The sequence below is a fragment of the Haliaeetus albicilla genome, chromosome 19 (genome assembly GCF_947461875.1).
Source record: "Haliaeetus albicilla chromosome 19, bHalAlb1.1, whole genome shotgun sequence".
NCBI classification, from domain to species: Eukaryota; Metazoa; Chordata; class Aves; order Accipitriformes; family Accipitridae; genus Haliaeetus; species Haliaeetus albicilla.
In genome coordinates, this window is record NC_091501.1 from 8119020 (window position 1) to 8131781 (window position 12762).

The following is a 12762-nucleotide window of genomic DNA, read 5'->3' on the forward strand; positions in this document are numbered from 1 at the left end:
GCTAGACTTCCATAGCCTGAACATGGAAATAAATATAATTTTCCTATAGTGGTTCACTCCAGCACATCCTTAAACAGCTGATTTCTCTGTTTTACTTGTTAATAAACATATAAAATTACAAAAATAAAACAAAGACACAATAAAATCTGCACACAAGACTATATAGCAAGAGGGAAGAACAAACCATGTTGACTGGATAATATAGAGTAATTGGAAAGTAAGATGTTTCCATAATTTTCTTACTTGCAATCATATGGCAAAACCTTTCAAACATGGAAAATATCCTGTCTGTTAGATTTTGTTCCAGAGCTTGTCATTACAGACAGTTTCCCAAATACCAAGTAAAAACAAGCTAAAACAAAAGGGTTACTTCATGGTGTCCATTCAAGAATTTTGCTTAATACGATGAGAGTAGGCTGCCATCCCCTTACACAAAAAATATTACGTAAGCCAAGGAGAAAGAATGTCGGTAGACATAGTAGTCAATACACCATTTATTGTTCTGATACTCACCGAGCATGCCATAGAAATTAAGTGCATTTCTGGAAAACCATCACAATTTCTTTTTCCATTCAACTGCACTAGTGCTAACTGGCATGTTAGGGCGGGAGTTGATTATGCAGCTTAGGAGGTGAATTGGTTTGTATCCAGACATAAAATGAGTTGTCTTGCAGAATGATATAAGGGGATTTAACTTTGCTGAGTCAAATTTCAGTAAAATAAATAGACCCAGAGGGTCAAATGTATTAAAGGTACTGTGTCAGTGTAACAAAACTATATTGCTAAACATGTTTTGGGATAGGGTTTGAGGTTCCAGATGCATAAATCTTAGCATTGTTTATTCCCGTGGCAACATGAACCACACCAAATCTTTTAAACCATTTATTAAAGATAGAAAAAATAAGCGGGGCGGAGTGGGGGGGAATTTGCAATGCAGAAAAGTAAGGCTTTCATTTTAAAAATCTCCAATTTCCATTTGCTGCTAAGAATCTCTACGAGGAAAACCACCATTGTTTAACAGGCTTAAAGAGACAGTAAGAAACACGATTTATTGTTGTTTTTATTTTAGAAAAGAGAGTTATTCAGTTCACTGAGATGGGCTGGATCTGCTACTGGAGCTGTTGTCAGAGCCCAGTCCTTCCCCGGAGAGACAGGCAATCGGAACAAGGGACAAAGACGGCACAAGAGCTGCAGGGGAAGGGAACTCAGCCTCTCACCCTGGTGTTGGCTCTGAATAGCAAGTTCATTGCTAGGAAAACTCCAGCACGGCATATTGTTTGTTGGTCACACGGAAACATGGACATGGCAGCCGTGCCCTGCTGTCTCTAACACAGCTTTTTGGAAGCTGTCTATTAACAACATCGTGGCAGCTCTACAAAGGACGTAGCTTTAACATCTCAAGGAGATTCTTCTTAAACAGAAAACAAAGGAAAACACATATGGAAAAGGAAAGAACAAAGGAGGGAAGGAAAAGCACAAACCAGGGGGCTATGACAGTCTCGTTCCAGGTGTTGTTCAGGATTTAGGCAATGCAAGTAGAGTGCGAGGTCACCTGAATTCCTCCTTCACAAGGTTAGGGGCACCAGAGAGGCAGAATAGCCCATCCACTCATAATTTTGTTCATCAGCGAGGCTTACTCTACGATATATCAATTTTGTCCCACTGAGTCTAGTCTCGCACTTTCCTTCTTTACTAGACATGCTTTCAGCATAGTCCTTGGGGCTTATCACTGGGTCTTTTTTTTCTTGAAAAAACTGTCATTTTCTCTTTAATTTTTACTGACCTTTGCAAATTATTTTATGTAACAGGCTGAGCTGTACACTGGTCACCTTGAACTATTTAGAGCATAGGCCTTGGCACAGCAGGATCTAATTTTTCTTATTTGCAAGGGCATTGCTTATCTTCTCTAAGGAATGAAAGTCTGTATAGTGGTCATTAAAGATATTAGAATGCTTTTTATGAGATTAAATGTATCAACCCTGTTGTCCTATCTAAACAATATGAAATTGTATAATTCAGGAGTTTTTACTTGACACACATTCTCAAGGGGAACTAGTGTAAAACAATCCAGACATGTCTGATGTGTCTGACAGGCTGTAGGGGAAAATGTGCTGTGCTTAAAAATTCTGGTGTCTTCTGTGACAAAGCCTACATCTCACAAGTTTGGTGCAAGGACTTAGAAGATAGCGTTTGTGTCAGGGACGTGTTGTTTTTATCCTCATTGTCAAGGTTTAACCCCAGCCAGCAACTGAGCCCCATGCAGCTGCTCACTCACTTCCCCCCCATCCCACTGGGATGGGGGAGAATTGGGAAAAGAAGTAAAACTGATGGGTTGAGATAAAGACAGTTTAATAGGACAGAAAGGAAGAAAATAATAATGATAATGATAACACTAATAAAATGACAATAGTAATAATAAATGGATTGGAATATACAAGTGATGCACAATGCAATTGCTCGCCACCCGCTGACCGATGCTGAGTTAGACCCCGAGTGGTGATCCCCCCACTCCCCCCCAGTTTATATACTAGACATGATGTCCCATGGTATGGAATACCCCTTTGGCCAGTTTGGGTCAGCTGTCCTGGCTGTGTCCCCTCCCAACTTCTTGTGCCACTCCAGCCTTCTTGCTGGCTGGGCATGAGAGGCTGAAAAATCCTTGACTTCAGAATAAATATTACTTAGCAACAACTGAAAACATCAGTGTTATCAACATTCTTCTCATACCAAACTCAAAAACATAGCAGCTACTAGGAAGATGATTAACTCTACCTCAGCTGAAACTAGGACACTCATGAAATAAGTGTATGAAAAGTCATGGTGCACTTTTTTGATAAAGATGACTTTGATTTTGACAGCAAACTTTCCTAAGGTCCCATTTGCTATGGATAGGCATCTGCTAGCATGAGCCGTAAGAGGTCTAGGCACCCAAATGGAAAGCAGGGCTCTGCCTTCCTCTGGTCCCAGCAGGCCTGTTGTTCAACTCAAGAGTACAGAGGATGGAGTTGTTCAAATGCACCATGGAGAAAATCTCAGACAGATATACTGGATCCCAGAGCTGTGCTAGATGAGGAACACGGTCAGGAGGAGTGGTCGGGGAGTTAGGGTGGTCCAGCCAAGTAGAATGGGAGCAAAGAATGTCATACTGGGAATGAGCAAAGAGGTAATCAGATTGGGAGATCAGGAGCTGGGATCCACAGTGACTTGCTGTAGGAGGAGACCGAGTCTGGGATGAAGTGGGAAAGGCAAAGGACAAGGATGGTGAGCAGCCGAAGGAGACACAGCAGGTTAGCTTACATCTGGAGTACACATCTACCTGATTACTTGTCACCCCAGCTGAGAAGCAAATCCTCACTTCGTGTTTCTCATCAGTGCCCATCAGCGAGCCTCTTCTGGAAGTGTTTTACTCAGAGGATGACAACCTGTGACTGGTAGTGGCACTCCATTAGCTCAAGTAGCAGAAATCTGTGCTAATTCTGCAGTTCTCAGTCTGCTGAGGAAAATGAGGTATATCATGGTGAAATTCATCTCTTTCCAGCTTGTTTTCATTTTTCTATCCTTTTTTCTGTTTAAGAAAATAAACAAATAATTTGTTAAAGAACACTACCGAAATTGCTAAGTCAAGCAACGGAAACAGGAAATAGTAGAATCAAATAAATTATGTTTATTCTCTTTAATTAATTTTTCTGAATGTGATATTAGGAGCTTATCTCCCCCTCTTACCCCGGTGTGGCCTGCTAAGTAATTAGCCCAAACTCATTTAGAGCAGAGAGTATGCTAATACAACATAAATATTTCTTCCAGTATGTCTTTTTTTGTATGTCTTTGCTACACAGGCTTATTTTGTGCTCTCTGTGAGTTAGTACAGTGGAAAAACAAGAATGCAACTATGCAGTCATCCTGATTTATCTGTTTTGTACATTGTGCCTGCTGCCCTCACATTTAATCTCGGTTGTTTCTAGGCTGTGCGCTCTGGTCACAGACTGTCTTTCCATCCCTGTGTGGTATCTAGAATATTTTGAAAGTGACTTATGGAACAATAATGCCAAGGTAATTTCCCTAAATATCTACAAAATATAAAGGACCCTTTGCTCACTCAGGGGAGTAGCCTAACACTGCCTAAGAGGAAAATGACAAGCTAATCACACTTTCCAAAGGAAAATAGGGGCCCATGTTTGTACCTTGGCTCACATTCCCCCTCTCTTCGAAACAAGCCTTAATGTTCCAGCTTATGTGAGCTATGGCTGAACCTGCCAGATCAGCCTAGAGAGACAAAGTCTCGTATCAAAAGTCATTGTTTTCATAGAGATGAAAATAATCCAATATTAATCCAAGAAAATTACTGACCTTGTTGATGAGTCTTAGCTGTTCTTAAGGCTTGCGGCTGCTCCACCCAACCGATAGCCTGCACAAGAGCAGAGCTGCAGCGGGAACGCAAAGGAGAAATCGTTTATTAGCAGCTAATAGCAAAAAGCGTACGTCGCCCCGTTGTTCTGGGTGCGGAGCCAGCGGTCATGGCCGTAGGACCAGGGCACGGAGCTGGCAGGGCAAGGCAGGCAAGCATGCCACTTGTTTAATTTTGTCCCCTGCCAGTGCTGGGAGCTTATCTCCACCTCTTACCGCTGCCTGGCCTGTTAGGGAATTAGCCCAACCTCATTCACAGCAGAGAATATTCTAATACGGTGTAAGTATGTCTTCCAGTCTATAATTGAATGCTCTAATTATATAACAAAATTGAATGTCATAACTTAGCTATCGCTTCGTCATGGCTGTGTTCTGGGACCCATGGCCTTCATCTTGATGCTTCCACTGCATAAAGGCAGGATACTTTACAGCGTGATCTCACTTGAGGAACAGTTGCATGATTACATACAATGTGTACAGTGCATGCTTATATTACTGGTGAGGCAAGCGTGAGCTACGGTTTATATCCCCTTGCTGCTGTCAGCCTTGCCAGCAGCAAGTGATCCAGGCAGTGACATTTCAGTCAAGGTTTTGATTCCGGAAAACAAACCTGTTCTTCAATGCAGCCCCATTCAGAAAAGCCTGTAAATGCATACCAAACTTACCTTCAGTAAGTGCTTAAAAAGAAGGCACACATTTAAGAGCCTGTCCTGAATAAGGCTCTTAACTTCAACTGCTATATACGTATAAATACATATGGGCTTTGGTGGGCAGACTCCCAAATTAAAAAACAAAATATATATATAAATATTTTTAGTTGTTTAACTTGGAGAATAAGAACAATCTCATTTTGGAAATGAGGTTAAACCTCTGTGATCTGTACTCAAGACACAGACACATGCTGCTGCTCAGGACACAGGAATATATATAGCACAAGAAGGTGGAAAAATTTCACCAGATACCATTGAGGAATCTGGGCTATGTGTGGGTCTGATTTGATGAGAAAAGTAGAAGAAAGCTGAGAACAGACTGCAGACTTTTTACTTTTTTAAAAAGCATAGAAATAGTGGTTTTGTGTTAAAACTTGGCTAAGAAAATGGCTGGGAATTGTAGCAGAGACGATATATTCTGAATGTACTCAATGTAACAGGAGTCTGTGGCCCCTCTTACATCAATGGCAAAACCTCAAAAAGCACACTCAGATCTAAGCCCAAACTTAACAAGCTGAAGCTGAAACAACTTTGTAGATCAATCAAATAAAAAAGGACTACTTAGTTTATAGATATTAGTAACCTTGCAGATCAACACCAGATTGCACACCCAAATATTTATGGTTAAAGAGCAGAACTGTCTCTAATGCAACATAGTTTGATTAAAGATCTCTCATTCAGTCTAGGTAATAAAAAATAAACCATTGTTGCTTATGACGCCAGTAGGCTCCAGATACCTTTGAAGATACATGAAAGGCAAAACCCCTTTAATCAGGGATCATGTAATTTCCACTGTGGCCTGACTACCTGAGTCCCACACCTGCCAGCTCTTCTTGGCGTGGACTTTCTCCCCAGTCTATCATGACTGCAGCAATCACACGGCAGTGCCCTGGCAACAGGCCCCCGGCTCCTTGAAGCATTTGGCAGAGTGCTGTAGTCTGGACATCAGCTACTTTCTGCATCTCTGGAGCAAGAGCTTTATTTTCCTCCCCTTCATAAGGTTCACGATTATTTCCTCCAGTGGCAGCTAATAAAATAAGCTAGCTAACACAAGTTTTGCTTTACAGAGAAAACAAAGCAATTATGGGGAAGATATTTGATTCTCTAGTAGCCCTTACATTATTCTTACTGTCTCCTTCCAATAGCAAGGCTGGGACATGAAGTGGAAGCTAGCGTCTTCCATTCCTCTCTGTCATTCATTGGTGTTTCTAGTAGACACGGTTGGGATTGATCACTGTCATTCCTGTGAGGTGGGTCTTCTTAAGATCTCTAATGAGCATCCTCTTCTTCACACACGCTGGTCTCCACTGGATCACTTTGTGGAGGATTCTTGGGAGCTCCCATTCAGCGAACGCACACCAAACACATCCTGTGCTCCCTGCTAGCTCTAGTGAAAGATGAGCTTGTGAGCTCTTCAACACGATGCTGAGGATAGAGCCCAAAGTTCAGACTTTTTCGTAGGCACTTTTTCTTTCAGGGCATCTAGTTTTCTAGCACCTTTGATGTCTCTACTTTTCCAGGGTCTATTTTAGCATTGTAATTACATAGTTATAATAATTTTTAAAAATCTTGTTTTCGTTCTGGGACTGAATATCTTGGATTTCCATATGCTGAAATGAGTATGAATGGTGGAAGACTCTCCCAGCCTTGCTGTCATTTCCTTCCTAATTACTCAGAAGTGGGATTTGGACAGGACAGGCAAGCTGTTCTACTTTCCCAGAATTTGTGTTTTCTAACATGACTTTGATGCTTGGTATTAAGCTTTCAAGGATGTTTGCTTTGATAGCTGATTTTGAATCCTGTTTGGCTTACTTTTTTTGCTAGGTTATGTATCTTCACAGCTTTTTTCAGGTCTATGGCTCAGTAACACAATGCTACTAGCGCAATATACGCTTCCAAGATATGTGTAATCCACCCCATGGTATGCTGCTACTTTTGTTGCCTACACAGTAGCTATGTATGATAATGCAAAACAGCAACAGAAAGCAAGTACCCTTGTTTTACACCCTTTGAACACTGGTTCAAAGTGAACCAGTCTATTACTCAGATGCATTCCCAGATGCAGCCATCCATCCCTCTCTGCAAGGCTGTAATGATGGAGGATGAGCTGAGTGCTCTAGTTCCACAAGGTGTTCCCGAGGCCGCTGTCAAGTAGCCTTAAAAAAAAATCAGTGAAACCGATGATGAGCAAAGCCTGTCATTGCATGTGTTCTTTCAGGATGCTCTTTTGTATGAATATCCAGTTTTCTGGGCCTGAGTCCAGAGGCTGTTCTCTTCCAATTCTACATCCATCATCTGTGTCATGTGCGGCATTCCACTGCAAATGAACTCCCCTATAGCATAGGGCAGAGAGACACTTTTGCAGTCTCATTTTTAAATATTTTAACAACTCCATGTTCCCCCCCATCAAAAGTTGTATTTTTCCCAGATTTTATTCAACAACTTATTAAATTTTACTTCTGCAGTGACATTGTGGGCTCTTAGCATTTCTGCTACGATCACATTGTCTTTCATTGCATTGTTGCTGCTGCCTACTGGACTACAACTTGCTTTTCTGATATCATTACTGAGCCAGTGGCAGTCTCCTGTTGTTTGAAGTCACATCATCTGGTGTCACAGAATCTCATGTCAGGGTAGGGCTGAGTTTTTGCCACTGACTTCTTTAAAATGCTTTGCCCATCTATTTTATCTCTGTTGTATGCATTTCTCTATCTTTGCTCCTGATCAGCCCATTTCCTGTTTAAACTAGCCACACAGGATTTTTGTAACTTGGTAAACAAGATCTGTGGTTTCCTACCATGGCAGCAGCTTCAGTTTCAAGTGTTAGGTCTTTAATATATCTCTGTTCATCTGTCATTGAACATTATTTTTCATTGATTTGTCAGCTTTCAGGTTCCTTTTTGTAATTCCACACTTTTCATCAGTCTTAACATTGAAGAATTTTTATTTCTGAGTTTTTATTTTCTTTACGATGCCTCCTTTTTGGGCTTACCCAATTTGTTGTCATGCCCATATTGAAGCTGCTGCAGATTATCACATTGTTTCATGAGCCAGCAAGGCAACTTTAATGGCTCACTCCCACTGAGAGGGCCCTGCCCAACCTTAACTCCTTCCAATCTTAACCACATGTTCCCACCTCCTCCTCACGCTGTGGTGCTCATCTGTCTCTTCGTGAAATAGTTCAGCTAACTAAATCAGCAGAAAGCCAACCAGTTTAAAAAAACTCATCAGCTTCTGCCAGGTCAGTGAGCTGAAACAGCTCACAGAGATGTTGGACAAGGGCCAGCACTAGCTCGAGAGAGAGCCTGGGAACACCAGGACAGGACCTGGAGGGAGACGGGATCACCTTGCACAGATGGCAGCAGCTAAGTTTTACAGAGACTCAGTCATACTGGGAAATACCGTGCTGAGCATTCTCCCTTTGTAACACCGTTTCTCCACCTCACCTACCCTTGGCTCCAACAGTAACTTAAATCACAGAATCATCAAATGATCCAAGCTGGAAGGGGATTCAGAAGTTCCCTAGCCCATCCACCTCACTCAATGCAGGGTCAATGCTGAGCTCAGCCCAGGCTGCTCAGGGTTTTATCCAGTCATGTCTGGGAAAACTCCAAGGATGGAGACTGCCAAACCTCTCTGAGCAACCTGTGCCAGTGATTAATTATCCTCACAGTGATGGGGTTTTTTTCTTATAAATCTGTGCATGGTTAAAGTCAGAATATCATGCAGCACTGTTTCATTTTCAGCTTCATATCACTGACTTCAAAGTCATTTTCCCTTTGAAAGTCCATCCTTCCCAGACTTTTCTGCTTGGCATTACAAAGACCATCACTGATACCACCAGTTACGTAGCACATCTGGCCCCAGGTGGTGTTCGTGTCAGTATCTATTTCTCGGAGTCTTTTTGCCATCTGGCAAGATCCACACTTTTAAGCCAGCAAGGTGCTTAGAAATATGTCAGACAACAAGCACAGATCAGTCTCTCTCCCACATTTTGGTAGATCTTTCACACACTCTTACTATTTTAAGACAAGGCCTAGGGCGGCCATATGACCCCAGCTCAGCTTTACAAATAAAAAAAAAAGTTGCTAAGCTATGAGTGACAGCACATAAGCCAAGCAAGATATAAAAAAAAAGCAGAAATGAGGACAGAAGTGAAATTGTCAAGTCGGTAGCAGTCACTCAAGAACTGAAGGAAAAAACATGGACTGGAAAAGCTCTAAAACTCTGAGAAAAAAAAATCAAAATACAAGATAGCAACTTGGCAAAACTGAGGATCAGCCCATTGCAAGGAGCAATGGAGACTGGCACTTCCCCATGTGATTACCATCTGCCTGACCAGCAGAAACCCAGTGGGTACCTGCATCAGAGGCGGTGAGGACATTAGTGCTTAGGCTAATAGCACGTTAGCCCCAGCTATTTATTGCGCGTACAATCCAACAAATAGCATAATTGTTGCATACTCATAAATTGTGTTTGTGACCCTGCTTTTAAGCCTAAGTGCACAGGAAAAGACACCCAAATAAAAGTGACCGAAAATGCTGAAAGGGTTATACAATACCACTGCTCTATCCATTTCTTGATTTTTTTATTCACCTTCAGTATTAAGGTGGTCCATGAAAGAAATAGGCTGAGTTTTGGTATTCTTTAATTCCTACTTTGAAGGCCATTTTGGAAATGCATGCTTGTGCTCTTCTCCACACTTCTCTGTCATAGCACAGCATTATGCAATATCCAATTTGGCATGTGGGGTGCAATGCATTGCTCAGCTCACCTGTTTTGCTGGCACGCTTTCTTCTTCTCCATCCTAATTGCCAGCTGACGGTCTGCCTTCCTGGAGTGACTCAGCCTGCAGGCTGGCTGGCTCACCCATCATTCCCCCGTCATCTGCACACGGATGTGTGTCAAGGCAGGATATGGGTGGAGATGGAAGCGCAGCCCAATTACAGAATCAAGAATGCAAGAGGGAATGCGTGAAATTAGTATTGGTAGAGTGCAAACACTGGCTTTCTTCCTAAAATCTTAAACTCTACCCACCTCTTAGGATAGCTTCCAGCAGAGCCAAAGAATTGGGCTGGTGTTACAATCTAGGGAAATGGTATTCACGGACACGTCATAGATTCAGGCAATTCACTGTATCATCCATTGGCCAAAGAAGCTAGCCGCTGAAGCTGAAGAAAGGGAAAAAGAAAAAAAAAAACCTAGGAACAAATGTAAAGGAAAGTAATTTTTCAAAGTTGAAATAAACTATTAGTTTTTTTCAGATAAACAAGATTATTAAAAAAAATTAAACAATAGTGGGAATGTCAAGGTTTGGGAGAAGACGCTGAAGAAGTTGGAGGGCTGAGAAAAAGTGGCAATTTGTCTTATGAAGCCCCATGCTGTCCTGTAGTGAGGTCAGCTATAATCCTACGGCCTCATCAAGGAGACAGTTGTCTTGAGTTTGGAGAAGGAAGGAAGGGTGATTCTGCCGTCCCGTAGGTTTTTGCTGTGTGAGCAGCTGGTAATGGAGCAGTGGCTGTCAGTGACGGGCCAACACCTGGTGATCTGCCCAGCAACAGGACCCCGGCAGCTTGCCAGCACTTGGTGATTTAGTCCAACAGCAGCTCCGAAATTTTTTTTTTTTTCTACTGATGGATCATTACAGATGTGTGGCCTCAGTAGGCTCAACGCAGTCAACGACTTTTTGGTGTATGCGCAGTTGTTTATCAATGCACGCAAACATGCAGCGCTGCCATCGCCTCAGATCAGCAGGGTTAATGTTAACATACACTGAAGTTTCCTGGAAGCCAAAGGAAATCGAGTTCCAACTGAAAACTGGGAACATGCATAAATGTCTGCCGAACTGCAGCCTGTATACATGACCTGATGCCTGGTGTTGCATGTTTTCTGGTTTACAAATGTTAAAAAAATCCTTCAGATCTGAAACTACCCAAACTCTCTTGTAACACTAAAAGGACCTTTTTCTTCTCAGATGTAAAGAAAAATATTTGAAAGAAAGTGCACAAGCTATGAATAGGTGACTACATATAGCTTTTCAGAATTCAAAAAAGATGACTTTTCCATGCTCATCGTTAACCTTAATTAACCTCATTAATTCCCATCATTAATCATTGATGCAAATGAGCAGCTGCCTAGAGGAGAGCAGGTCCCAAATCACTGTCGGAGCTGAGGGAATGGCAGGTGCATCTCACATTCATCTCCAGCCTGAGAGCTGCCCAGACACTGAGCAGCTAACACTGTCCCACAGACAACAAAGCCCACGGGCAGCCCAGACAACCTGCCCTTTCTCCTGCCGAACTGGCTGGAGCTTGAGAAGGAGCTGGGGCTACCAGGAGGATGTTGTAGACACAAGGCGTGAACCCAAGGAAACCATGCTGCAATGGTTCTGATACTCCACTACGAATAAATCTGTTAACTACCACTGGTGTCACCTTATGGGAGCATATCAAAGCAATATTTAAGAAACAGAAATGATTCAATCACTTACAAGCTAGTAAATCCTACTGGCATCACATGTAGAGTTTTAGAACACATTTTGAAGGAAGTAATAATTGATAGCTGGATAAAAGGAAAAAGAGATTAAAATGCATTGATGACTTGAAAAGAATAGATCATGCTAGAAATAGTTTTCTTCAATAAAAATGGAGACAAACGTGCTTTCAGGCTGCTGGAAAAAAAATAGCATTTGGTATAAATCAAGCCTCAACAAAAGTGTTAAGTGATGCCACATCGGACATGCTGTGCACGCAATACACACTATGGTGATATGCAACATTATTTAGGAATGCGTAACACAGATAATTGGCAAAAAATAGAGCAGTGAGTAAGGCTGACCATGATCCCTCTTTCTGCTTACACCCTCAAGTCTTTAGAACACATTGTTTGAGTATGATAAGTTTTACAGTTATGTTTCGCAGCTAGGTTGTAATTACAGTGTGTGATATACACAAAGTCGCATGTGGTGGGACTCCGTAAGCCTGTGAAAAATATGGGGCCAGTTAAGCTGAGGACTCTGGAGAGAGGACACCTGAGAAGTCAGGATATGACCCCAGGAGATGAGTGAAGGATATGAAAGAGAAGAGCAGAATGTTCCTACTAAAGGAACTTGAAAGGGAATTCAAACATGAGAAAAACGCAATAATGTAGGCCTGAGTGGATCCTCAGCAGCAAGGACTTCACATCCAACTCAAGTGCTCTAGTGCATCATCACTGCAGCTCTCGTTATTAACATCACAGTTCAAAGTGAATTGTCAGTAAATGGTGACTATTGTCACTAAATTGAGCTGCCACTCAGTTGCACACCACTGTTCTGTATGTAAGGGTGAGAGGGTGTTACATCCTTTGGTAAGAACAGAACAACTTGTGGTTTGTGCAGCACACCCCAAATGCAGAGAGATTGAGTGAACACTGAAAACAAAGTCCTCTCAGCCCTAAAAGATTACCAGTTGTCATGGTTTAACCCCAGCCAGCAACTAAGCCCCACACAGCTGCTCGCTCACCTTCTCCACAGTGGGATGGGGGAGAGAATCAGATGGGTAAAAGCAAGAAAACTCGTGGGCTGAGATAAAGACAGTTTAACAGGTAAAGCAAAAGCCATGCACAGAAGCAAAGCAAACCAAGGAATTCCTTCCCCACTTCCCATGGG

The 12762-nt window shown here is 42.2% G+C and overlaps 1 long non-coding RNA gene across 1 annotated transcript; it reads right to left on the reverse strand.

Moving 5' to 3' along the window:
- Window positions 1–7017: 7017 nt before the first annotated feature.
- Window positions 7018–12751, reverse strand: LOC104323019 (uncharacterized). The gene is made up of 3 exons (XR_719119.2): window positions 10152–12751; window positions 9889–10001; window positions 7018–7270 (listed from the first exon to the last, which is right to left on the reverse strand). It is a non-coding gene; the product is annotated as an uncharacterized lncRNA (long non-coding RNA).
- Between the last annotated feature and the right edge of the window lie 11 nt (window positions 12752–12762).